At 45.6% G+C, this 24,134-nt stretch overlaps 2 long non-coding RNA genes across 3 annotated transcripts; one reads left to right on the top strand and one right to left on the bottom strand.

Moving 5' to 3' along the window:
• Positions 1 to 338: 338 nt before the first annotated feature.
• On the bottom strand, positions 339 to 23,578 carry LOC122692079. 2 transcript variants are annotated; one of them, XR_006340586.1, is made up of 4 exons: positions 23,216 to 23,578; positions 17,460 to 17,740; positions 2,317 to 2,427; positions 339 to 706 (listed from the first exon to the last, which is right to left on the bottom strand). It is a non-coding gene; the product is annotated as an uncharacterized LOC122692079 (long non-coding RNA). The 2 variants fall into 2 exon arrangements; XR_006340587.1 differs by having other exon boundaries at positions 17,460 to 17,552.
• Positions 7,287 to 12,189, top strand: LOC122692078. Its single transcript, XR_006340585.1, has 3 exons — positions 7,287 to 9,826; positions 9,936 to 10,026; positions 10,481 to 12,189. It is a non-coding gene; the product is annotated as an uncharacterized LOC122692078 (long non-coding RNA).
• Positions 23,579 to 24,134: the final 556 nt, after the last annotated feature.

Raw genomic sequence — 24,134 nt, 5'->3', positions numbered from 1 at the left:
TCCTTGCCTTAGATCCGGAAGGAAGATTCATTTTAAATGACACGTGCACCCCTCTTTTCAGGGCAGCACTATTGACAATATCAAAGACAGAGCATCAACCAAAATGTCCATCCATAGAGAAATGAAGAGTAACTAGTCCTCCATATACTGGAATACACTCAGCCATGAAAAAGAACAAAAATATGCCATTGACCGCAGCATGGATGGACCAAGAGATTTATCATATTGGGTGAAGTCTGTCAGAGAGGGAAAGAGAAATGTCTTGTCACTTACAGGTGGCATCTATAATTTTATTCAAATGAACTAATTTATAAACAGAAACACACAGACTTAGAAAACCCACTTATGATTATTTTTTATTTTTTAAAAAGGTAGGGGAAGGGAGACATTAAGATGTTGGGATTAACACATACATCAGTTCAATTCAGTTCAGTCGCTCAGTCGTGTCCGACTCTTTGCAACCCCACGAATCGCAGCACGCCAGGCCTCCCTGTCCATCACCAACTCCCGGAGTTTACTCAAACTCATGTCCATCGAGTCGATGATGCCATCCAGCCATCTCATCTTCTGTTGTCCCCTTCTCCTCCTGCCCCCAATCCCTCCCAACATATACATAGTACTTGTCAATAGATAATCCAAAAGGACCTAGTGAATAGCACACACAAGTCTATTGAATACATGGAAGGAACCGATATGGGAAAAGAATCTGAAAAAAAAAGAAAAACAGATAAACGTTCATATATAACTAAACCAAGTTCCTGTATACCTATAACAAACACAACATCGGAAATCAGCTCTTCTCCAAAAGAAAATGAAAGCTAAATTACAAAAGAAAAAAAACAGTGTAACCTTGAGAAGTGCTGTCTCCTAGTGGCCACTTTTGGTAACAACAACTGAAAAACCTGTTCTCATGGGCACTTAATAGGCATCACGTCTGTGGGGCTGTAAGTAAAATACACCAGCCCTCAACAAATGTCCTTGGGTTGGTAACGGAGAAAGAATTCAAAACACAGCAGACAGTCAAGAGGACGATCTTGGGAGGTCAGTTTTACTCTCACTGTTTTCTAAAAAATCACATGAACATATTTCAACATGGTGAAATCTTAGAGAAATGCAAATCAAAACTACAATGAGATATCACCTCACACAGGTTAGAACGGACATCGGCAAGAGGTCTAAAACCAATAAATGCTGGGGAGGTTGTGGAGATAAGGGAACCCTCCTACAGTGATGCTGGCAATGTCGATTGTTAACAGCCAGTACACAGAACAGCGGGGAGGTTTCTCAAGGAAAAAGTGAATGAAATTAGGACACTCCCAGAGAGAAAAAGAAACTCCACACTGATTAAAGAGCTAACTAGATGGCCAGTAATCTAAATCTCTTGAGGAAAAGATAGGTATAATATGCTTTGACATAAATCACAACTTTTTTTGGTCTACCTCTTAGAGTAATGCAAAACAAAACAAAACTAAACAAATGAAAGACCTCATTGACTTTAAAAGCATTTGCCCAGCAAGGGGAACCATAAACAGAAAGAAAAAGAAAACCCTCAGCATGGTAAAAATTAAGTGACTATTAATTGTTGAATATTAAGTGCCCATGAGCACAGTTTTTCCAGTTGTTGTGAATGCACTTGAATCATCCAGAAATTAGCCCCCTCTCCAGCCCCTGGATAAACTGTCTTCCACAAAACCAGTCCCAAAAATGTTGGGGAGTGCTACTCTATGGCATAACAGTAAGAATATACCTGACAGAACTCACCACTACAGTAAAAACTGGCTACATATTAAACTTGTTTTTTTTGTTTTTCAATAACAGCACGATCTTTCTTATATAGAGTTCCAACATCAATACAAATTAGAATACAAAATGTTTTTCAAGGTGAATTAATTAGGTTTGGGGGGGGGGAATCCAGAAAGGAAACAGCATTTTACTGTTATTTATTTCTAGACAAATTCAGGTTCTCTGGGTATTATTTTAGCCCTGTATTACATGCTTTATCTCTATTTACTGATAATGAGAAGTTTGGAGGTTTTTCCCCTAAAATTTAAAATAAAGAACATTTCCTATAAAGGAAAGATCTCAATTAACAAGCTAACTTCTTAACAGGTTAACTTTATACTTAACAAGCTAATTTTATTCTTCAAGGAACGATAATAAGAGAAGAAACTGGGCCCAAAGTTAGCAGAAGGAAAAGAATATTAAAAATCAGAGCAGAAGTAAATGAAATAAAGACCAGAAAAAAAAAATAATAAAACAGATGAGTGAAACCAAGAGTTTGTTTCCTCTTTCAAAAGAAAGTGTTTCATCACTTACCACTGGTAGGGACATGGGGGAGGGCAAGCTTCCGTCAGGCACCTAAGACTTTCAGCAGCTCACTTCCATCCTGGCTTCCCTTCCTCTCTAGATCTGGCTGAATTAATTTCCCTTGAAAAAGCAAGAAACACGTTCTGGTTTCATCACAGCGATTCACATTCTCCCTCCTCCTGGGAGCCCCTCCCAGCACTGCACTCGCCTCCCTCCTTCCCCAGCTCCAGCCCAGCGGGCTTCGCCTGCCCGGACACAGCTGCTGGTCATCCTCAATCAGCACGACCAAGCCGCTCTGTTCCTCTCAAAACAAAATTCACACTTTGTTTTGCTTGTTACCCCTCTGTCCCCTGTCTTCCTAACACACTGAGAGCCGTGTGAGGGCGAGCTCTGCTCTCCTTACCACTCACGGATGCTCCCCCCTCAGCATCTGCACACAGGGCGCCTCCCCGCCGTCTCCTCCCCAGCATCTCCCACGACAGACAGAGGAAATACAGACATTCATGCGTCCTGAGCTCTCCTCTGAATTATAATTACCTGCAAATTCCCAGGGACTCCAGGAAGCTAGGTTTTATATGGTACCTTCAATAAATCCCATAAAACCCATAAAATGTTATCCCATAAAATGTTATAATAATCCCATAAAATGTTAGCCAAAAAACACCTCACTTGAATTTTTGCTCAGTAAAGCCCCACTGGAAACCCCACTCTCTGCTGCCCAATCATCCCTCCATCCAGCCGGAGCCAGTGTGTGGTCAGTGGGGCAGGGTCAGCACGTGTCCTGAACAATGTCAGTGTGTAAACACAGCTCCAGGGTTCTCTCCTCTTGGAGACCCTCTCTGCTTTTCGCTCAGAGATGGAGCATAAAGAAGCACTCCCCTGACTGCTCTTTGCTCCAGAGTTCTGTGCAGGTAAGAGTTACGCAGGATGGACCAGGGGCTCCTGAGTCTATAGTTACAGGGACAGGGTCCTGAGACCCGCTCTGCCCACAGAGATGCCATCACCACACCAGCTGCAGCATCAGAGACACCGTCTGCGTCTGCAGGGAGCATCTGCTGCGTCTCCAATGAGAAGCGAATGTTTTCCTGGGCACAATCCTCCTCCTCCTCAGATCAGAAGAGAAAGACGGAGAGAGAGACAGGGGGAGAGAGAGAGACAGTGAGACAGAGACAGAGAGAGATACAGTGAGAGACACACAGAGAGAGACAGAGACAGGCAGAGCGTGTGTGCGTGTGTGTCTGACACAAAGTAGCCTGCCAGGCTCCTCTGTCCATGTGACCCCATGGACTTGGCCCATCAAGTCCTCTGTCCATGGGATTTCCCAGGCAAGGAAACTGGAGTGGGCAGCCATTCCCTCCTCTAGGGGAGCTTCTTGATCCAGGATCGAAACCACTTCTCTTGAGTTTCCTTCCATTGGCAGGTGGATTCTTCACCACTCCACCACCTGGGATATCCCTGACTAAGGATGACTGCTGGCAATTATCCAGGTGATTCCAATGGGGAGTGGAACAGCAGGCAGAAAAGGCTCTCAGCCCTCTCTGAGGTAAGACGTGGTTCAGAATTAACATTGAGATTAGGCATTAACGGGACACTCCGAGGTGCATCAAGAACTTCTTTTGTGGGACTTCCTTGGTGGTCCAGTGGTTGAGGATCAGTCTTGCAATGCAGGGGACGTGGGTTCCATCCCTGGTCGAGGAACTAAGAACCCACAGGCTGGAGCAACTAAGCTTGTGAGCTGCAACTACTGAGCCTGCGAGCTTTACAGCCTGTGTGCCACAACTAAGACCCACCACAGCCAAATGCATAAATAAATATTTAAAAAGAGGAACTTGTTGAGTCCTGCCCCAGGCCACATGTGTGAGGTCTTGCGGACTCCAACAACCTCTGAGCTTCCCAAGGGAGGCTGGCAGTTCCAAAGGCTGGATGCGCCTGAGGCCTCTTTTTGCCTGAAAAGCAGAAACTACACAAGTAATCCCATCTCTGCAGAGTTACTCCTCACCCCGATTTCCCCTCCCATCCCCCAGGACAGCAACTTCCTCTTCATCCCCTGCCCCCTAAATTCGTCCCTCGTCTAGATCATTCTGGGCCCCCCACACTCCTAGGCCTGCCCCATCCTCCATTTCCTCCCCTTCCCACTCCTTGGATTCTGGATTCTTCTGCCCACTATACTCTCCGCTCCCTGGGGCCTGGATCCTTTTCAGCCTCCGTGTGGCCTCAGTTAGATTCACCCACTCATTTCACCCTCTTGCAAACTCCATGGAAGAACGTTTGGCGCCCCCACGTGGACACTCATTTTCCTGCAGGGCTTCCGCAGACGCTGGCGGCGTCTGAGACGCCCTCTGAGAGCAACCCTGCCTTCTCAGCCTGGTCCCAGCTGGAACCTGGAAACCCTGCCCTCCTGTCCTACCTTCTAGGCCCTACCCCAAGCCCTTCCCTCACCTCCCCAGGGTTGGAGTCCAGGAACCCTATTCTGGCCCCTACCCCCACTCCTCATGTCCTTCCTCTTTTGAATCGCCTGTGCCCTCAGCTCGAGACTTCTGTCTCCTCCGGGGTCCTGACATCCCCCACTCCTGCTCAAACTCTGCCTTTCTAGCCCCAAAGGATTCCAGTCTCCTTCTGCAGCTGCTTTCCTGGACCCTTTCTCCACCCGCTCCTCTTCCCAAAGGGGACTCCTGTGTGCCAGGAGACTTGTGCTGCGTGTCGCTGACTCCCTTTACAAACAGATGCAAAACACATAGAAACACAGACACACATACAAATAGATATAGTCACACAAATACACACACACACACACACCCGTCTACACACACGTATGTAGGCACATACCTACATACATACACACAGATGGACATATATGGATACATATTCACACACAAACACACACTCAACCCAGAGATCTCCCACACCAAGGCCTTGATTCCGAGACTCTAAGAGGTACTACATGGAGCTCTTCTCTGAAAACCCCGCCCCTGGGCTGGGTCTGGAGAGCGTCCTTTCTCTAAGTGACAGTTTAACCCTGACGGTCCTTTGGCATCTTATGGTCCCTCACCTCACCCCAGGTCAGAACCCTAAGCTTTCTTATCATTCCTCACTGCCACCTCTGTTTCCAAAGGGTCTGATATAGTTTCCCAGAGCATCTGATCATTTTCTTAATTTTTTTTTTTAAGAAAATTTTTATGATCCAACATTTTGGCCATCAAACAAGTGAAAGCGAAAGTAACCTTATACATCAAGTGATGCCCTGTTACGTATCACCTGCGCATTGGCCAAAACACTTCCTCTGTAGAACGGCACCGCCCACGCCAGGCTATAAATTCAGGGTGCAGTCGCAGAGGAACACTCACAACTTCAGCTTTCTCCATGCCGACACTTGTTTCGCTGATCATGGACAAGTTCTTGGAAGTTCCTGCGCAGGTTTTGGCTGAACTTCTCACACAGAAGGTAACAAAATTTATAAAAGATATTTTAACAACATGTGGAATGGAGCAAGACCTGAGAGCCTTAAATTGGTTGATCCCATACCCTACCAAAGGGATACTGATATTTTTACTACGCAAGATAGCTTCGGTGGCATACAAGTGGCTGGACGTGAAATTTTTTAAAAATAAGAGCAAAAATATATTTGAAAAGATGGGTAACCAACCAACAGAAGTGATTGTGGCTTGATTTCTATTTATATATCCACTTGGGGTCTATACTATCTTTGTGAACTGTGTTTGGATTTCTTTTTTCTTTGTGGGGGGAGGGTGGCTTTTCATTTTGTTTCCCCGCTTTGAGAAACACAGGCTTTATTCGGTTACTGCTGGGCAGAGGTTACAAAAGGGCTTCTGGTCTTCCTCTCCCTGGAGGAATGGTTTTTCCGTCGTGTCCTGGACTGGATGCTGTTTCGCAGCAGGGTCACCCAGTCTGCTGGGGAAGGGCGCCTGGCTGGCCAGGAAGTTGCCCACTCTATCTGGGGGTCTGGTCAACGGTGGGGGGGTGGTGTGCCAAACCAACCAACATGTGCCCTGTGGGTGCCGACCTGGGAGTTTGGGGCGGGCTGATCCCGACCTGAGGGGAGGGCGAGGAGCCGTGGGGCCTTGAGAGGAGTCAGGGATGCGTGGGGCTCCAGGCAAAGGAGAGAATTGGGTGAGAACAGAGGGAAGGAGAAGCTCCACGCCACGCCACCGCGGAACCCTCAAAGTGTAAGGAGCGTTCTGGGAGGGAAAGTGTGGACGGTGTGGACCCCAACAAGCTCTGTGCTTTCCAAGGAGGGCCTGGAGGCTGGCGGTTCCAACAGCTGAAGATGAGACTGAGGCCTCTTGTTGCCTCGAGAAATGAAACTGCACAAGCGGCCCCGCCCTCACCCCCGCTTTCCCTTCCCTTCCCCCAAGGCAGGAACCCGCTCTTCATGCCCTGCCCCCTAGAGCCGCTTCCGGGCTTTTCTAGATCCTTCTGGGCTCTGCCTACCACAGTCTTCGTCATTCTCACTCATGCTGTGCCCTCATGTTCTGGATGCTTCTGCCCGCGCTCCCCTCTCCCCTTGGCTCTGGCTCCTCTTCAGCCACCACTGTGGTCTCAGTTTCACTTCCTCACACATCTCAGCACTTTGGAAACTCAGCGGAGGACATCTGAAGCCCAGAGACGGACATTCCCTTTCCGCCAGGGCTTCCCCAGATGCTGGATGCCCTGCCCAGCTCAGAGCAGCGCTGCCTTTCCCAGCCGGGTCCCAGCGGGAGCCTGGAAACCCTGCCCTCCGGCCCATGCTCTAGTCCCACCGCAAGACCTCCTCCTCTGGCCTCCCTCACTTCCCCCCTTTCCCGGCCACCCCAGACTCAACTCCCTTTAAAAAAATCTAATGTAACGTTTATTTCACTGTTTATGATGATTGAAGTTGATGCAGATGGACAGCGAAGCCTGGCCTGCTGCAGTCCATGGGGTCGCAAAGAGTCGGACACGACTGAGCAACTGAAGTGCACTGAATGATTAAAGGTTACTTTCCATTTACAGTTATCACAAAATAGTGGCTATATTCCCCGTATTGTATAGTTCATCCTCCTGCCTGTCTTACTGCGGTGGTTTGTTCCTCCCACTCCTTCTCCACTATGTGTAGCCACCTCCCCCACTGGAAACCCCTATTTACTTCAATATATCCAGGGGTCTGCTGCTTTTTTGTTACATATACTAGTTTGTGGTATTTTGTTAGATTCCTCGTGTAAGTGATATCATATAGTATTGCCGCTGTTTTCTCCTACTTAATAATTATGTTTAGTCTTTCGTTTTATCTAACCAAAAGTATCTAAAACACACCAACTGGGAAATGAAAAAAGGGTACAAATGAACTTATCTACAAAACAAACAAAATTATAGATGTAGAAAGCAATCTTATGGTTATCTGGGGTAAGGCGGGGAGGGATGAATTGGAAGCCTGAGGTTGTGTATAAAATAGACGAGGAATAACGGCCTTCTGTAGCACGGGGAGCTCTACTCAGTACTCTGTGATGACCTATATGGAAGAAGAATCTAGAGAAGAGTGGATATATGTATAACTGACTCACTTTGCTATATACCTGAAGCTAACACAACATTGTAAATCAACTGTACCCCTAGGGAAAACAAATTTTAAGTAATGAAAAGAACAAAACTCTCAATGGAAAAGAAAATGAAAGTCAAAGCAAAATACATGTACCAGATACATACCAGTGTTTGATATATATTATAATAGTATGTATAATAAAAAATCCATATATAACATGGGGTTTCCCAGGTGACACGGTAGTAAAGAATCCGCCTGCCAATGCAGGAGATGCAAGGATGCAGGTTGAATCTCTGTGTCACGAAGATCCCCTGGAGTAGGAAATGACAACCCACTCCAGTGCTCTTGTCTGGAAAATTCCATGGACAGAGGAACCTAAAGGGCTACATAGTCTATGGGGGTCACGGTCAGACGCGTATGTTTGTATGCATAATATATATTTTCCGTGGGTTTCTTATAGATAAATTAATGATGGAACAAAGCAAGCCCTGAAACCCTTGAACTGTTGGGTTGCCCAGTCCAAGGGATGCTGATATTTGTACTACACAAGATAGCAACCAGTTAAACGTGAATTGTTCAGAAAACAATATCATATGCATCTTTTAAAAGATGTTTGGTCGCCAACCAGCAGAAGTCATTACGGTTTAATTTCTTCTTATATATCTGTTCGAAATCTATGCTATCTTTGCGAAATCTTAGAAGACGACATTGTATATTATTGTTTAAGAAGCCGCATCATTGAGGGAAGTTAACAGTAGAGATTTGGATATCCTTATTAATTATAAATACCAACTCCTCTGTCTAAGAGAGAGGACTGATTTAAAACTGGGGAGACATCACTAACATGATAACAAGGATCAGGAGACTCATATTACCAGCTTGGCTTACTGTGTTGGCCCCTAAACTGTGATTTCCTCCAAGACTGGCAAACATTTAGAAATTGAACTTTTGCTGTTATAAGCAACACGCGCACTCTGCCTTCCTGGCAGTGAATAGACGTGACCCTGGGGAAGAAAAGGATTACGAAACGGTCCCGTGGTCTTCTGCCTGGTTCTGTGCTGACTGAGACTCCAGCCGGGTGCAGAGCAGGGGAGGGGCCAGATGGTGAGCGGGCAGGACCCTATGAGGCTTTCCCAGAAAAGAACCCCAGCCAAGCTTTCCGCCTGCCTTTTGTCTGTAGAAAAACTTTCATCAAAGAATAAATTTGGGGACTTCCTTGGGGGTCCAGTGGGTGAGGACTCTGAACTTCCACTGCAGGGAACGCAGGTTTGATCTTTGTTTGGGGAACAAGAATCCTACTTACCGTGCGATGTGGCCAGAAAATAAAAAGTAAAAAATTTTTTAAAAGCATGAATTTAATCAGAGAAGTGAGAAAATGCAGAAAGAAAAGGAAAACAGTCAAACAAGCCAAACTAATAATACTTCAGCCAGTAGACAAAGTCAAGGACCTTTATTTAGTTCTTCCTCAAGGTCTATAGATATTGTTCTGTGCCTTATATGTTAACTGTTTAGTGGATACTGAAACCCCTACCAGGCGGAGGAAGTTAACTGTATGTTGCCCACAAGTACGCCAACCCCAGACCACTTGGAACCAGAAGGTTGATGACGCTGCCTCTTCGTTACCTCACCACCAACCACGGCTCCGTAAACAATTGTGAGACTCCTCAGTACCACCACCAGGCTGGGACACAGGCTTAAGGCGTTGCCTGCTGTGGCCCTCTTTGCCTGGCCAAACAGTAAAGCTAATTTCTTTCTACTTCACCCAACGCTTCCTTAAAGGTTTCATCCCGCACCACTGTATGGAGGCCGGATTTTGGCAACAAATTGGGCGTTCAATATAGGGTTGACTTAGGGGCAGCCCCACGGGGGTCCCCTGGCTTGACCAGACTCTCCGAGGTCATTCCTCCATGCCAGCCTCTTTTGAGAAGGCAGAGGGTTGGAAGATTCCTTCAGCGGCCAGGTTGCCTGGGACCCTTATCAAGAAGGCTGAGCTCATCATACCAGGTACTCATCCAGGCAGTGGGGGCTGAGTCAGAAGTGGAGGGTGAGGGAAGACCATCCTAGAGGCTGGGGAGGCCACCTTTGCCTTAAAGAAGTTTCTTTCTTTCTCCAGCCTATACCAGCCTGAATTTTTCTGCTCCAAAGAATTATTTGGAGGAAGGAGAAAGCATCGGGGACATGGAGACACCTTGGCCAGCATCTGGGTAAGTCTGAGAGAATCCATTCTTAGGCAGGTTGATAGGAAGTCGAGGGGTCCCCAAAGAGAGAGGGGTCTGGAATTCTCAAGCAGGAAGAAAAGACAAACTTTTTTGTGCCCCTACATTCCTTAGGATTATATAACAATAATGTGTCCTGCTTGAGGACAGTCTCTGGAAAAAACCTTCTGGCTAATCCTGTTACCTTAAGGTGTAAATTATGGGAGTAGGTCTAATGAGGTGTTTAAAACTTCCAGGCATTCTTTTGATTCAATGTAATAACTAATTAGAGAGTACATAATTCCATTGCTAACACTAGCAATGGGGTACTCTTTCTGCCCCCTTCTGATGCCTATGTCAGAAGCTTTCTGTCTCCTTTATACTTTAATAAAATTTATTACACAAAGCTCTGAGCGATCAAGCGTCGTCTCTGGCCGCAGATTGAATTCTTCTTCTCCTCCAGAGGCCAAGAATCCCGGCGTCTTTCCTGAGGTTCAGCAATAGCCTTTCATCTTGGGGGCTCGTCCGGGATTCTTCAGGACAAGGCAAGGATGCTTGGAGCTCTAGTTCTCTGTTCTCCTAGCGAATATGTTTCCTGCTGTACTTCACTAACTCTACAGTGTGCTTGTGTGAATGAATGACATGCCCCGCGCAAAGCAAGTGAGGAGCCCTTCTCTGCAGTTCCGTGGTGACCTCATACGGCTTATGGCAGACACCTGTCAGGGGTTTATACCATCTGCCAATGCCAAGAGGCACCCAATGTCTCCTTCGGGGACCGACCAGAAATGGGCAAAGCGTGTGGACCGAGCTCTCCTTTCTCGGTCAAACTTTTTGGTCTCTTTGACCATCTCCTAACTCCTTGGAATTAGAAGTACTAACCTAATCTGTCGGATCATAGACTTTCAAGGGACTTGTGATCTATGCTGTTACTGGGTACTATGACTTAGGTCCCAAACTTGGATTGGTAGTCAGGAAGCGCCTAGCCTCGCTAGGCATGGAAAATTTGGAAGCTAGATTAAGTTCTAGCTCCAAAAGCATCTCTGAGGTTAAAGGTTACTCAGATTAAAACTATAATGGGGTTTTTTCCTTTGGTAACGCTGGCTTTTAGTGGACCAGAGGAGGCTCTTATACTGGTGTGGTGATGCTTGGAAGGAACATCTCAGTTTTATGTTTGTATCGGACTTATTGTGGTCAGAAATATACTGAGGGTCGTGCACAGGCACTCAGGTGACGAGAATGTTTCCCCCAGCAGTCTTAGCTTGGGAGGCATTCTGGAAGGTTACTCTGATTGCACCCTGGGTGGCATCAGAGGTAAGCAAGGTGTTAATGGTGAGGAGCTGGACGTCAGTCAGGGATGCCATCAGGTCTACCCCTGGTGCGTCTCCACCCCATCTCGGTGGTAGAACCGGGAGGGCCGAATATGTCACCTGCGTCAGTAAGGGACAGACTAAGTCCGACCAGGAAAGAAAAGCTTTGGTGTAAAGTCTGTCTACACCCTCATCTAGAGCAGGGAGGAATGCCTCTGGTACAAAGAGGGCGCTGGTCGCTTTTTTTCTCTCTTGTAGATGGGAGCTGACAATTCCAGCCTCACCCCTTTGAACTGTATCCTGAAAAACTGGGATAGGTTTGATCCCCAGGGCTTAAAGAAGACACACCTGGTCTTCCTATGTGATACTGCATGACCGCAGTACCCACTGGAAGACGGTGAACGGTGGCCAGTTGGAGGGTCTCCTGTCCTAATGAGGGCTCAAACTGTCCCCAAAAGGGAGGGACTGTCCCCCTTTGAATGTATTTATCGAAGGCCTTTCTTATGCACGGACATTGTTATAGACCCCGAAGCCTTGGAATTAACTAATTATGTAACTCAGCTCTCAGCTTTTCAACTGGCATTAACAGAACTCCAGGAGACGACTCCTGACCCAGCCTCTGAGTCAAGCAAGCCTCTATTTAAGCCAGGAACCGAGGTCCTCATAAAAACATTGGGGTCTGGGGGCTCATCCCTCAAGCCCCTCTGGGAAGGCCCTTACCAGGTTATTCTTTCTTCTCCCACAGCTCTCAGAGTGCCAGGAATTTATTCGTGGGTACATCACACTTGAGTTAAGAGGTGGCACCCTGACCAGAACCAAGTGACTTCGTTTTATGTCTTTACTTTCTATGCTCTGACTTTGTACTTTTCAGATGGGCCTGATAACCTATGTGAGCCTACTTATGCTGACTCCAAAAATCCTGAGTCTGCCGTCTGATCCTCAAGACAACGCCTTCCTGTCCTGGGCTCACTCCTATGCTGCATTCCACAATCGGTCTAACTGCTGGGTTTGTGGCGCGCTCCCCTCTTCATCAGTGGAAGGCTTCCCGTGGTGGACATCTCCACTTCAAGGAAAAGACTTTCTCCAAGTCTGTGAATACCTTCGACAACAATCATATGTGATGCCTCTTCTTAAACTGATGACATCTAACAACCCTATAATGGACTGGTGCAACACGTTGTTCTTTAACTATGGACACAATGTGACGTTTAATTTTGATTATTCATTGTCTCGGTTCAATGACTATTTTGCTACACACAAGGCAAACAGGTCTAAATCTAATGGTTTTTTACCTGATGTTTATCAAATATGGGGTGAGGTTATATGGTTAACTCCTGAAAAAGGACGTCTAATATCTACTGCCCCTATATGCTGGGAACAAATAGAGCCATCCCCAGAATTTAGTCAACAACTTAAATTATAGTGATTGGAAACCCTTGGGATTTTTGCCTCAGGAAATATGCAATGTAATCATTCCCATGTTTTCCAACCCCAATTCAGGTCCTCCCTTTGTCTGGCCAGGCACCGATTGGGACTGGATATCTATGTCATGCTGGCTTGCTCCAAACGGGACTTATTGGACATGTGGCTCTTACCTATGGGCATGGCTTCCCCCTGGGTGGACAGGGAGATGCACCCTAGGTCTAGCCTTTACTCACGGCTTTATATTTTCAGAGCTTCCAGAGAAGCCTGCTAATTTACCCCACCTTACAACTCGGTGGGCACGGTCTGTATTTCACTGGTATGGTTATTTGGCTGCAGTGTTTGTCCCCTCTTTGGGAACTACAGATGTTATGCTACGAGTGGATGCTTTGACTAATTGTACTCAACAGGCATTACAAGATTCTCAAAAAGCTAGTTCAGCTCTTAATGCTGAACAAGCACAGATTAGAAAGGTGGTTTTACAAAACAGATTGGCTTTAGATATTCTGACAGCCACGCAAGGAGGAACTTGTGCCATTATTCATACCCAGTGCTGCGCGTATATACCTGAGATGAGCACTAATGTCACTCGTTTTACTAAACACATGACCAAGATGACTGGGGCTAGGGATACTCCTGAAGCCTCAATTGCTTCACTTTGGGAGACGTTAACTACTTCCCCAGGGTGGAAAGCTATCTTAATTACAATAATTCTGATTGTTCTATTTTTGTTGTTTGCTCCCTGCATCTGTAACTGTGTCATTGGATTTGTTTCTAGTCCATGAAGGCTTTTAAGTTAGAAATGGTTGTCCAAGCTCCTAGGAGTGCCACAGCCTCTTTCAAATATTACTTGGGACCCCTGGATGAGAGACCCTCAATACGAGGGTTAGGAGAATATGTTGCCTCAACAACTTAGGGACCACGCCCCTAAACAGCAGGAAGTAGTTATGGAACGAAAACGGCGCCCCTTTCCCTTGGCAACATAATTCTCCTAAAAGCAAAGGGGGGAATGAGAGAGTCAATTCCTAGGCAGGTTGATAGGAAGTCTAGGGGTCCCCAAGGAGAAAGGGGTCTGGAATTCTCAAGGAGGAAGAAAGGACAAACTTTTTTTCCCTCTACATTCCTTAGGATTATATAATAATAATGTATCCTGCTTGAGGACAGTCTCTGGAAAAAAAACCTTCTGGCTAATCCTGTTATCTCAAAATGTAAATTATGGGAGTAGGTCTGGTGAGGTCTTTACAAACTCCAGACATTCTTTTGATTCACTGTAATAACTAATTTGAGAGTATATGACTCCATGACTAATGCTAGCAAGGGGGTACTCTTTCTGCCCCCTTCTGATGTCTATGTCGGAAGCTTTCTCTATCCCTTTGATACTTTAATAAACTTTATTACACAAAAGCTCTGAGCGATGAAGCCTCGTCTCTGGCCCTGGATTGAATTCTTCTCCTCCGGCATCTTCATGTGATTCAACATCAACCTTTCCTTAATATACTATAATGATACTATATTAATTAACTATTAATATAAATTAAAATTTATATAATTTATATCTTTAAAATTTACATGAATTTTAAAATTTTTATAAATTTATCTAAAATAAATTTTATATTAATATTTAATTAATATATTATTAATGACAATAAGTACAGTACATATTACTATAATTATATAAAATATATATCATATTTAAATTATATATTACTTATACTATATCTTATGTATTATATAAAATATATATAGAAATTAAAATGTATAACATTATATAATATATAATATCACATATAACATTATATAATATGTCATTATATATTTTAGTCATATATAAAATTATATATAATATGTTATATATAATATATTACAATATATATAATATATATTATAAATGTACATTGTATATTATATCTAAATCATAATTTATATATAATGTTATATTAATGTATTATAAAGGAAATATCAATAACCTCAGATATGCAGATGACACCCCCTTATGGCAGAAAGTGAAGAGGAACTAAAAAGCCTCTTGATGAAAGTGAAAGAGGAGAATGAAATAGTTGGCTTAAAGCTCAACATTCAGAAAACTAAGATCATGGCATCTGGTCCCATCACTTCATGGGAAATAGATGGGGAGACAGTGGAAACAGTGTCAGACTTTATTTTTCTGGGCTCCAAAATCACTGCAGATGGTGATTGCAGCCTTGAAATTAAAAGACGCTTACTCCTTGGAAGGAAAGTTATGACCAACCTAGATAGCATATTTAAAAGCAGAGACATTACTTTGCCAACAAAGGTTCATCTAGTCAAGGCTATGGTTTTTCCAGTGGTCATGTATGGATGTGAGAGTTGGGCTGTGAAGGAAGCTGAGCGCTGAGCAAGTGATGCTTTTGAACTGTGGTGTTGGAGAAGACTCTTGAGAGTCCCTTGGACAGCAAGGAGATCCAACCAGTCCATCCTAAAGGAGATCAGTCCTGGGTGTCCATTGGAAAGACTGATGCTGAAGCTGAAACTCTAATACTTTGGCCACTTCATGCGAAGAGTTGACTCATTGGAAAAGACCCTGATGCTGGGAGGGATTGGGGGCAGGAGGAGAAGGGGACAACAGACGATGAGATGGCTGGATGGCATCACCGACTCGATGGACATGAGTTTGAGTTAACTCCGGGAGTTGGTGATGGACAGGGAGGCCTGGCGTGCTGTGATTCATGGGGTCACAAAGAGTTTGACACGGCTGAGCAACTGAACTGAACTGAACTGATTATAATATATATTAATATCAATATATTGTATAAAATAATATATACTCTGACTATATAATCTCTTATTATATATTATTATGCTATATATTATATCATTTTATATGTAATGTTTTATTTATTTATATATTTATAATTTATTATTATATATTTTTAGCAGATATTAAAACATATTGAATTTTTAATGTCTTAAAACTTAAAACCAAGAAACAAGCAATTTATTTTCTTTAACAATATTAAATTTTATACCCTATAAAACATACATATTTTATGGCAAAATTTTTCTTTATGTGGTACAAGATATCTACTATGAAACTGAAATATATTTAGTGTTTTTTCATAAAAGGCAAAGGTAAGTAAACATAGACTTGTTCAGAAGTCAATGTTTCAGTATTTTATATAAAATTAATTTAATCTTCAATGAATTCTCATCCTTGAACTTAATTTAACAAAACTCTAGTTGTTTAAATTCCCGAGAATCCAGAAAAACAAAATACAATTCTTTTAAAGAGCTTACCTAAAGGCTTTATACCATTTATCTCAGATATTTATGACAATATATCAGCGTGAGTGAACTTTCGTGCTGACACATTTTGCAACAGGTGTGACCTACGGACTAGCAGTAGAACTCGGTACAATGAAAGTTGGTGCTGAGGCTAAATGTTGGTGTCTCATGCCTCTAGTAATCAGACATAATTAACGAAGCTAAACTGATGTCAGTACCAGACACAGAAATAATATTGAACATTTCTCAGATTTTGTGACTCTTAGAAATTTGTAAGTGCTTATTTTTCTTTAAGTCAATGGAATAGAGCTCATTTAAAAGTTAGTCTCAGGAATATTTTCTAAAGATAAAGACACTCACTGAGACATACACACGAGCAGAGATCTGTTTCATCATTTTACATTTCATGAATCAGGCACTGCATTTAAACTTGTTGGATTATGAAAAACAATGAGAATAGTCAAATGTACACACTTGAGGTCAAAGGCTTCTTTTTCTTCCCTCCTTCCACCCCTGCCCCCGACTCGGTTTCAATTCTTCTAAGTAAGCCAAGGCTGAAACGCAGGCCATGTGGGCTGCGTTTGTATTAATACTTCAGGGACATGGTGAGGCTTAACATCAACTTTTCTCCTAGGAGTATCTTTGTTCTCTCAGGGTGAGTGTTCTAGAAAACTAAAGTGTGTTATCAAGCCATCTCTCTCCAACTGCACATGCAAAAGGAACCAGTTCTGAAATTTCAAAAGAGTTTCATCTCAACCATTTTCTCCAAAGTCTAAAGAATATTGTGACTCCATAGTGTTAAACTATTTTGTCCTTGTTGATAGGTTTAAACCTGTGGGTTGACTGCTGCTGCTGCTAAGTCACTTCAGTCGTGTCCGACTCTGTGCGACCCCATAGACGGCAGCCCACCAGGCTCCCCCGTCCCTGGGATTCTCCAGGCAAGAACACTGGAGTGGGGTGCCATTTCCTTCTCCAATGCATGAAAGTGTAAACTTCAAGTGAAGTCGCTCAGTCATGTCCAACTCTTGGCAACCCGATGGACTGCAGCCTACCAGGCTCCTCTGTCCATGGGCTTTTCCAGGCCAGAGTACTGGAGTGGGGTGCCGTTGCCTTCTCTGTAGGTTGACTAGTCTTCCAAAATGTGTCCTAGGAGGTTATCAGAGGGAATCAAAGGAGCATTTCCCATTTTTGAATAGACACCCATGAGCCAAATACAAACCAGACCTCATTAACTGATGGAAATCTTATACCAGGCGAGAGACACCAGAAAGCATAAAGCTCAGAGTGGCTGCTTCCAGTTCCTGCCACGTCCATGACCTTAGTCCTTAGACCTCACACATGGGATTTCCAACATGAAAACTAACCAGACAGGCACTCAGCATTCCCCACATGGAAACAACATCCTTAGGTGGACCTGTTGAAGGAACCTCGGATACATAGCGGGGGACTCACCCAGATGCTGACCAAAATGTCTTGATGCCCCAGATGCTATCTTTCTCCTTCCTCAAAATAATTCCTTGGAGCACCAATTCAAGCTGGCATGGGCTGGAGGAAGAGAGGAACATCCTTGAGGTGAAGGTGGCCTCCCCACCCTTTAGGGCGGCCCTTCCTCTTCCCTCCTCTACCGCCTTGGTGTCCCTGAGTATGACTGGGGCTCAGCCTTCTTGACACGGGTCTTCTGGGATCAGGCCTCTGAAGGAATCTTCCCACTGTTCCAAACTTCTGGAAAGAGGCTGCATGGGGGAAAAATCTAGAGAGTGTGATGGAGCCAGGGGACACCCGTGGGGTCACCCCTAAGCCAACCCCACACAGGACTCCAAATTTGTTACCAAAATTCAGCCTCTGCACACCAAGGCAGAGTGAAGTCTGTAAGAAAGAATTTGGGGTGAGGTAGAAAGAAAGAGCTTTACTCCTTTGCTAGGAAAATTAGGCCACATTGGCCTAGTGCCCCCAAGACCATGAGTCCCAGCCTAGAGCGGGTATGTGGAGTCTTTAGTGTTTATGGAGCCCTGGCTGGTGTTGAGGTAGTGGGGAGGCTGCAGCATCAACCTTCTTGTTGCAACCAGTCTGGGGTATATCTGCTGTGGGCGGCAGTTAACTTCTTCAGCCTGGTGGGGGTTTGGTAACTGCAAAATAGCTCACACATAAGGCACAGAATATTATCCAGAGACCTTGAGGAAGAAAAGTCCTTGAATTTGTTTGATGGCTCAAGTCTTATTATTTTTTCTTGTTTGACATTTTCCCCTTCAGGATGTCCTTACTGCTCTGATGAAATTTATCCTTCCCCCCCGCCCCAACCTCACCAGAACGCATGAGGGATCTTTGTTCCCCTACCTGGATCCTGACTTCACCCCATGAATTTGACTGGTGGAGACTTAGCCAACAGACCTCCAGGGAAGCCCCTAGATGGATTATTTGGTGAAAGAATTTCTACAGACAAAAGGCTGGTGGAGGGCTTGTCTGGGGGTTTATTCTGGGAATGCCTCAGTGGGTCCTGCTTGGTTACAATCTGGCCCTTCCCCTGGTCTGCCCCTGACTGGAATCTCAGCCCTCCAGGAGAAGGAAGTCAGCCCAGAAACAGGCAGGAGACCACAGGAGAGTTCAGATGCCCTTCAGATCTTTAGGGTGAAGTCTATACATTGTCAGCGTGGCTCAGCGGTAAAGAATGTGCCTGCCATGCAGGACACGCCGGGGACTCGAGTCTGGTCTCTGGATCGGTAAGATCCCCTGGAGGAGGAAATGGCATGCCACTACAGTACTTTTCCCTGGGAAATCCCATGGACATAGGAGCCTGGGGGGGCCACAGTCCAAAGGGTCACAAAGAACGACTGAACAGGCACACAGGCAGGAAGGTGACATCTGTGCGTTGCCGGTAACAGCACATATTTGGTTTCTGTATTTTTCCTGGTTCTTGCAGTGGAGGAACCAATACAGGAAGGCAAGCTGGGTAATCTTTGTCTCCTGAACACTGTATCATCATGTTAGTGATGTCTCTCCAGGTTCAAATAAGTCTTGTTGGTTAGGCAGGCAAGAGTTGGGATGTATAAATCATAAGCAAACTGAAATCTTGGTCATAAACATCCCACAGTGATAAGTCCTCTAACACAATAATGCATTTCCTTAAGGGTTCACAAGAGCTTCTCCTTCCCTCTGCTCTGACCCTGTTCAGTCCCTTGAAGACTGGCGTCTGGGTCCTGTGCACCCTCAACTTCTCTCAAGACCACCAGAGCCCCTCTGCTCAGATTAGGAACTGGCCTTCGAGCTCCCGGGTCTGGGCCACAGCGCTACCCCTGCACCCCACACTGAGCCCCTCAGACTCCCCTCCAGAATGTGCCCTTTGAAAACCTCCCCAGCCCTCAGCCCCAGGGGGGCTCAGATCCCTTGGCCTCGCTCCTCCAGATCTGGCCCTTCCCCTGCCCTGTGCCTGGCTGGAGCCTCAGCTCAGCAGGGGGAGGAGGTCAGCACACAGCCAGGCAGGAGGCTGACCTCGGCCTGCAGTGACTCGAAGCAGGATTTCAGCTCCTGGCCAGAGGCCGTGGTCGGGCTGTGGAGGGAGAGCACTGGATCCTGACCACTGGACCGCCAGGGAGAATGGCCGTGACAAACCTGACTCATTATCTATGTAGCGGTGAATCTCCACCTAGAGATGGAAAGTGGTGACGCAAGCAAAGTGTTTCTTAGGAGGGAAAGGGTGCTTGTGGATAGACACACCAGAGGGCTCAGAAAGAGTGGGGGGGTCGGGCCTCATGGTAGTTAGAATCACTTCTATGGGGCATTTCTTCCGGATTTCCTTTAGCCAATCATCTCCCTTGGCCTGGCTCTGAGTCCCTTTTTGGTACACCTCAGGGTCCTCCTGGGCTTGCCCGGTGGCTCAGTGGTAAAGAACCCGCCTGCCAATTCAAGAGACACAGGTTCGACCCCTGGCTTGGAAAGATCTCCTGGAGGAGATAAGGGCAACTCACTCCACGGTTCTTGCCTAGCAAATCTCATGGAGCCTGGCGGGTTACAATCCATGGGGTCACAAAAGATTCAGACACAACTTAGTGGTTACACAGCAGCAGTAGGATTCAATCTACCATTGAAATGAAGAAGAGTTACATGTACCAAGAAAGATACATGTAGGGCTTCCTGCTCCAGTGGTTTTTTTTTTAATGGTCCACCTGCCAATGCAGGGACATGGGTTCCATCCCTGGTCTGTGAAGATTTCACATGCCTTGGGGCATTTAAGCCCATGCTCCACAACTACTGAAGCCTGCCTGCCTAGGGCCTGTGCTCCACAACAAGAGAAGCCACCACAACAAGAAGCGTGCGCACTCCAACTAGAGAGTAGCCTCCACTCACAGCAGAAAGCCCACACACAGCAACAAAGACCCAGTGCACAAAAAAAAAAAAAAAAAAAAACACAGGAAAAAAAATATTGCAATAACAATAAATGACAGTAGGGAACATTAATTTGTGGTTAGACCACTCGGGTGAGAATCTGGGCTGGAGATGGAGGAAACACACCTGCTGGAGAAGGTCTCACATGTCCAGGCATGGCGGTCCTGTTGAAGCAACCTAAAACACTACAGAACACAAGTGTGATCTACCTTGTAAATCCTTCCTGGGGCCCTCCTTTCCTAGCAAGATTTCTGAGCTGATCCACTCCAGCAACACAGACAGCTCCCACTTCTGTCCTGCCTTTTCCCACGTTGTTGATCAGGAGCTCAGCAAGCAGAGGAGGGCTGTCGACTGCCTAGACAATATGATAGGCAGGATGGGAAAGGGTAGACTGAGGCTAGGGGAGGCTTCCACATGGGCCCCAGGAGGGCATAATGTGGGCAGGGATTGGAGACAGAGACTAGGAAGCTGTAGGTGAGAAAGGGGATGCTGAGGACAAGGGAAGGGACACCAGCCTCATCAGAGACAAGCCCTTTCTCCCCAGAATCTACCCAGAGGGAATCAGCCACAGCTCTGAATAGCAGGAGCCTTGTGAGCACAGAGGTCATCTGGAACCTCCTGGATTCTAGGTCCTATGTGCCCAGATTTAAATGAGCCCAATGTAAGTGCCTACAGCCCTGCTCTTCAGAGATTATTCATCTTCCCCAAGGTGAGTCATTTAGAAATACTTTAAGTTCACTGGCTCAGATGATAGAGAATCTGCCTGAAATGCAATACCTGGGTCAGGGAGAAGGGAATGGCAGCCCACTCCAGTATTCTTGCCTGGAGAAGTCCATGGACAGAGGACCCTGAGGGGCTACAGTCCATGGGGTTGCAAAGAGTTGGACACAACTGAAGCAACTTTCACTGCACTAAATGCACTCTGAAAGATTTAGGGGTTGTAACTTCAGGGCACTCGAGCCTGGAGAGAATAGCTGTCATCAGCATTGATTGCAAGCTTGTCCCCCCCGCCACATCCAATCACTCATTCTTTACCAGTAAGAGACCCTGATGTTTGGTTTGCCTCATGCTTTTACAAATGAAAGCCCAGAAGTTCAGCCACATTCATACCCAGGTGTGATCCTGTCTTAATAAATAGTATATATGAGAAGTTTTGTGTGTCCAAGTGTTTGCAGAAATATCTTGGATAAAAAGACATCTGGGGATTCCCTAGTGGACTAAGTGGTTACGAATCTGCTGGCAATGAAGGTAACTACACATGAAAAGTTAAAGTGTTAATTGCTCAGTTGTGTCCACCTCTCTGCAACTTCATGGACTGTAGCCCTCCAGGTTCCTTTGTCCATGGAATTCTCCAGGCAAGAACACTGGAGTGATGGCCATTCCCCTCTCCAGGGGATCTTCCTGACCCAGGGATGGAACCCCATCTACTGTACTGCAGGCAGATTCTTTACCATCTGAGCCACCAGGGAAGCCCAACTACATATAAAAGAGAATATAATGTTTCACTTGAACTGAGGCCTGCCCTAAATTTCCCATAGTCATACTAGCCATTGTTTTAAATATCCTTTATGGGCAGAGACACTGTAACATACATTAAAATTAAACCAATTTTCTTGTGATTGCAAATTGGTTTCCTAAAACAACATCCTAGGGACCCTCCCCCCACCCCCAGTTAAAACAGTTAATGTGCTCCAAAGTAAATGAAAACATAGTCTTCAAAGATGAAAATTTTGTAAAACCCTGATTACTAAAGGGGTGATTATCCCCACTTCTCCATTTGACAGCCAAACCTTGGATAGCCGAAATTTTGGGGAAAAATTTAGGCCATTCCATACTGGATGACTACTATTAATACTGTGGCTTCATCTATTAGAGCCCCCAGACCCAACATCCAATATTATCAAAACCACTAACTCTGTTCAGTCAACAATTGGCACATGTTTTGTTTTGTTCAGTGCCTATGTCAACAGTCTCTCATCTAAGACTGCCTCCACGCCCAAAAGGACACAAATCCCCCTTTCCAGGCTTCCCACAGGTACCCAAGGCCTCACCATCTCTACTGCACACCCTCTGGGCAGACAATGTCTTAGCTGCATCCCCCTTTCTCCAGGAGCACAGGTATTCAAAGCAGGACCAGGACCCTAAGGTCCTTGCCCCCCATTCCCTACCATGTACCTGCCTGACTTCTGTCAGTGGAAAACTGTAGTGAAAAAACGACTGCAATCAAAGAAGTGAGAGATGGGAAAGCAAAGGAAAACAGTCAAAGGAAACTAAATAATAATGACGTAGTCATTAAGCACAGTCAAGGACATTTAGTTGATTCCGAAGGGCTGTAGATAATATTCTGAGTCATATCCCATGAGCCACCTTATAGATACCAAAGCACCAAGTGGAGATGTTAAGTACATGATGGTCAGACTGCACCCAGGACATAAGTTGCCACTGTTTTCCTTCAGAATGCAATTTATGATGAAAAATTGTTACCTGTTAGGAGGGACAGTCGATATGGGAATTACTCACTAGCAATTAGATTTTATAAACCTTGGTCAGTCAGATAACAAGTCTTAACTAATTCTCTTTTATTTTTTTTTCAAAATATAGCAGATGACTCTGCTCTTCCTGCACATAACGACCACCACACATTTCTCTCTGGAAAAGCTCCTGCCCTACTGGTTGCCACTAATGGTTTGGTTCGGGGATAAGTCAAGAGGCCTTTGGACAGGTGTCCACCAGCCTCCCCCTGACCTGCTGGTATTGATATAGGGCAAAGTTTCTTTTCACCCAACCAGGGTTGTCTACTGTTTTGAGTGGGGAACAGCCAAACTCACCTCACTTCTCTCGGCAGCGGTGTGAGGATACAGGATGACATCCATCTTCAAGGAGATGCAGTGGAAGCACCTTTCTATGCGAAGGACAGAGACTTCTCACACTTTCTAGTCCTTTCCTGGGGTTCTGAGGCAACCCAGTGCTCATTTACACGTTTTCCTTCCAAGTTAAGAGTCAACACACAGGCCCGTCAGTGCCCTCAGAGACTCCTGCACTAAAGCAGCTTTGGGAAATGTATCTCCCGCCATCTGGAGTCTCTGCATGGCTTCTGATGGCCACAACGTGCCCAGGGATTCGGGTGCAACGACACTAGCCCTAGCAAGCTTTCTCAGCTCTATGGAGACACAAGCACCTCCGTATTTGATTCTCACACACCTAGCCAACTTCTCCCCGTCCAGGGCCCGGGAATCAGAGACCACCTCCAGAGCTCCAAACACACCCGGGGTATTCAAAAACCGATATTGAGCAGGGGGCTTGGCCCCACCCCACTCGCCACTTCCTGCCGCCTCTTCTGAAAACAACCAGCTCTCAGCTCTGCCTTAGACACGCCCCCTTCAAGAGGCCACAAGCTCTTGAAAACCTGGCGCTTCCCCTTGGGTCTCTGCACCCTGCGCGGTGCCTCTCCTCACTAGGTGACTTTCGACTTCTGTTTGTAATGACACTGGCCTCTCTGCAGAGCCACTGAGGCACCTCTATGAATTAAGACGCAGGCACAGCCTGACCGAAAGCAAAACGAGATATCCGTTATGTGTTGCGACATAGCGATAACGACTTCCTTCCTGCAAGACCTACTCCTGCGACTTCTAAGCCACATTGTGTGGGCTTATCTCGAGGGCAAGATGATGCCCTTCCTGCCAAATGAATTACCGTACCAAAACGTGATAAAGGAATTTATTAAACTGATTTGTCTGCATGCAATGC

Source organism: Cervus elaphus, chromosome 4 (assembly GCF_910594005.1).
Source record: "Cervus elaphus chromosome 4, mCerEla1.1, whole genome shotgun sequence".
NCBI lineage: Eukaryota > Metazoa > Chordata > Mammalia > Artiodactyla > Cervidae > Cervus > Cervus elaphus.
The sequence above is the reverse complement of the archived record's forward strand: the minus strand, read 5'-3'. Positions and strand labels throughout refer to the sequence as shown.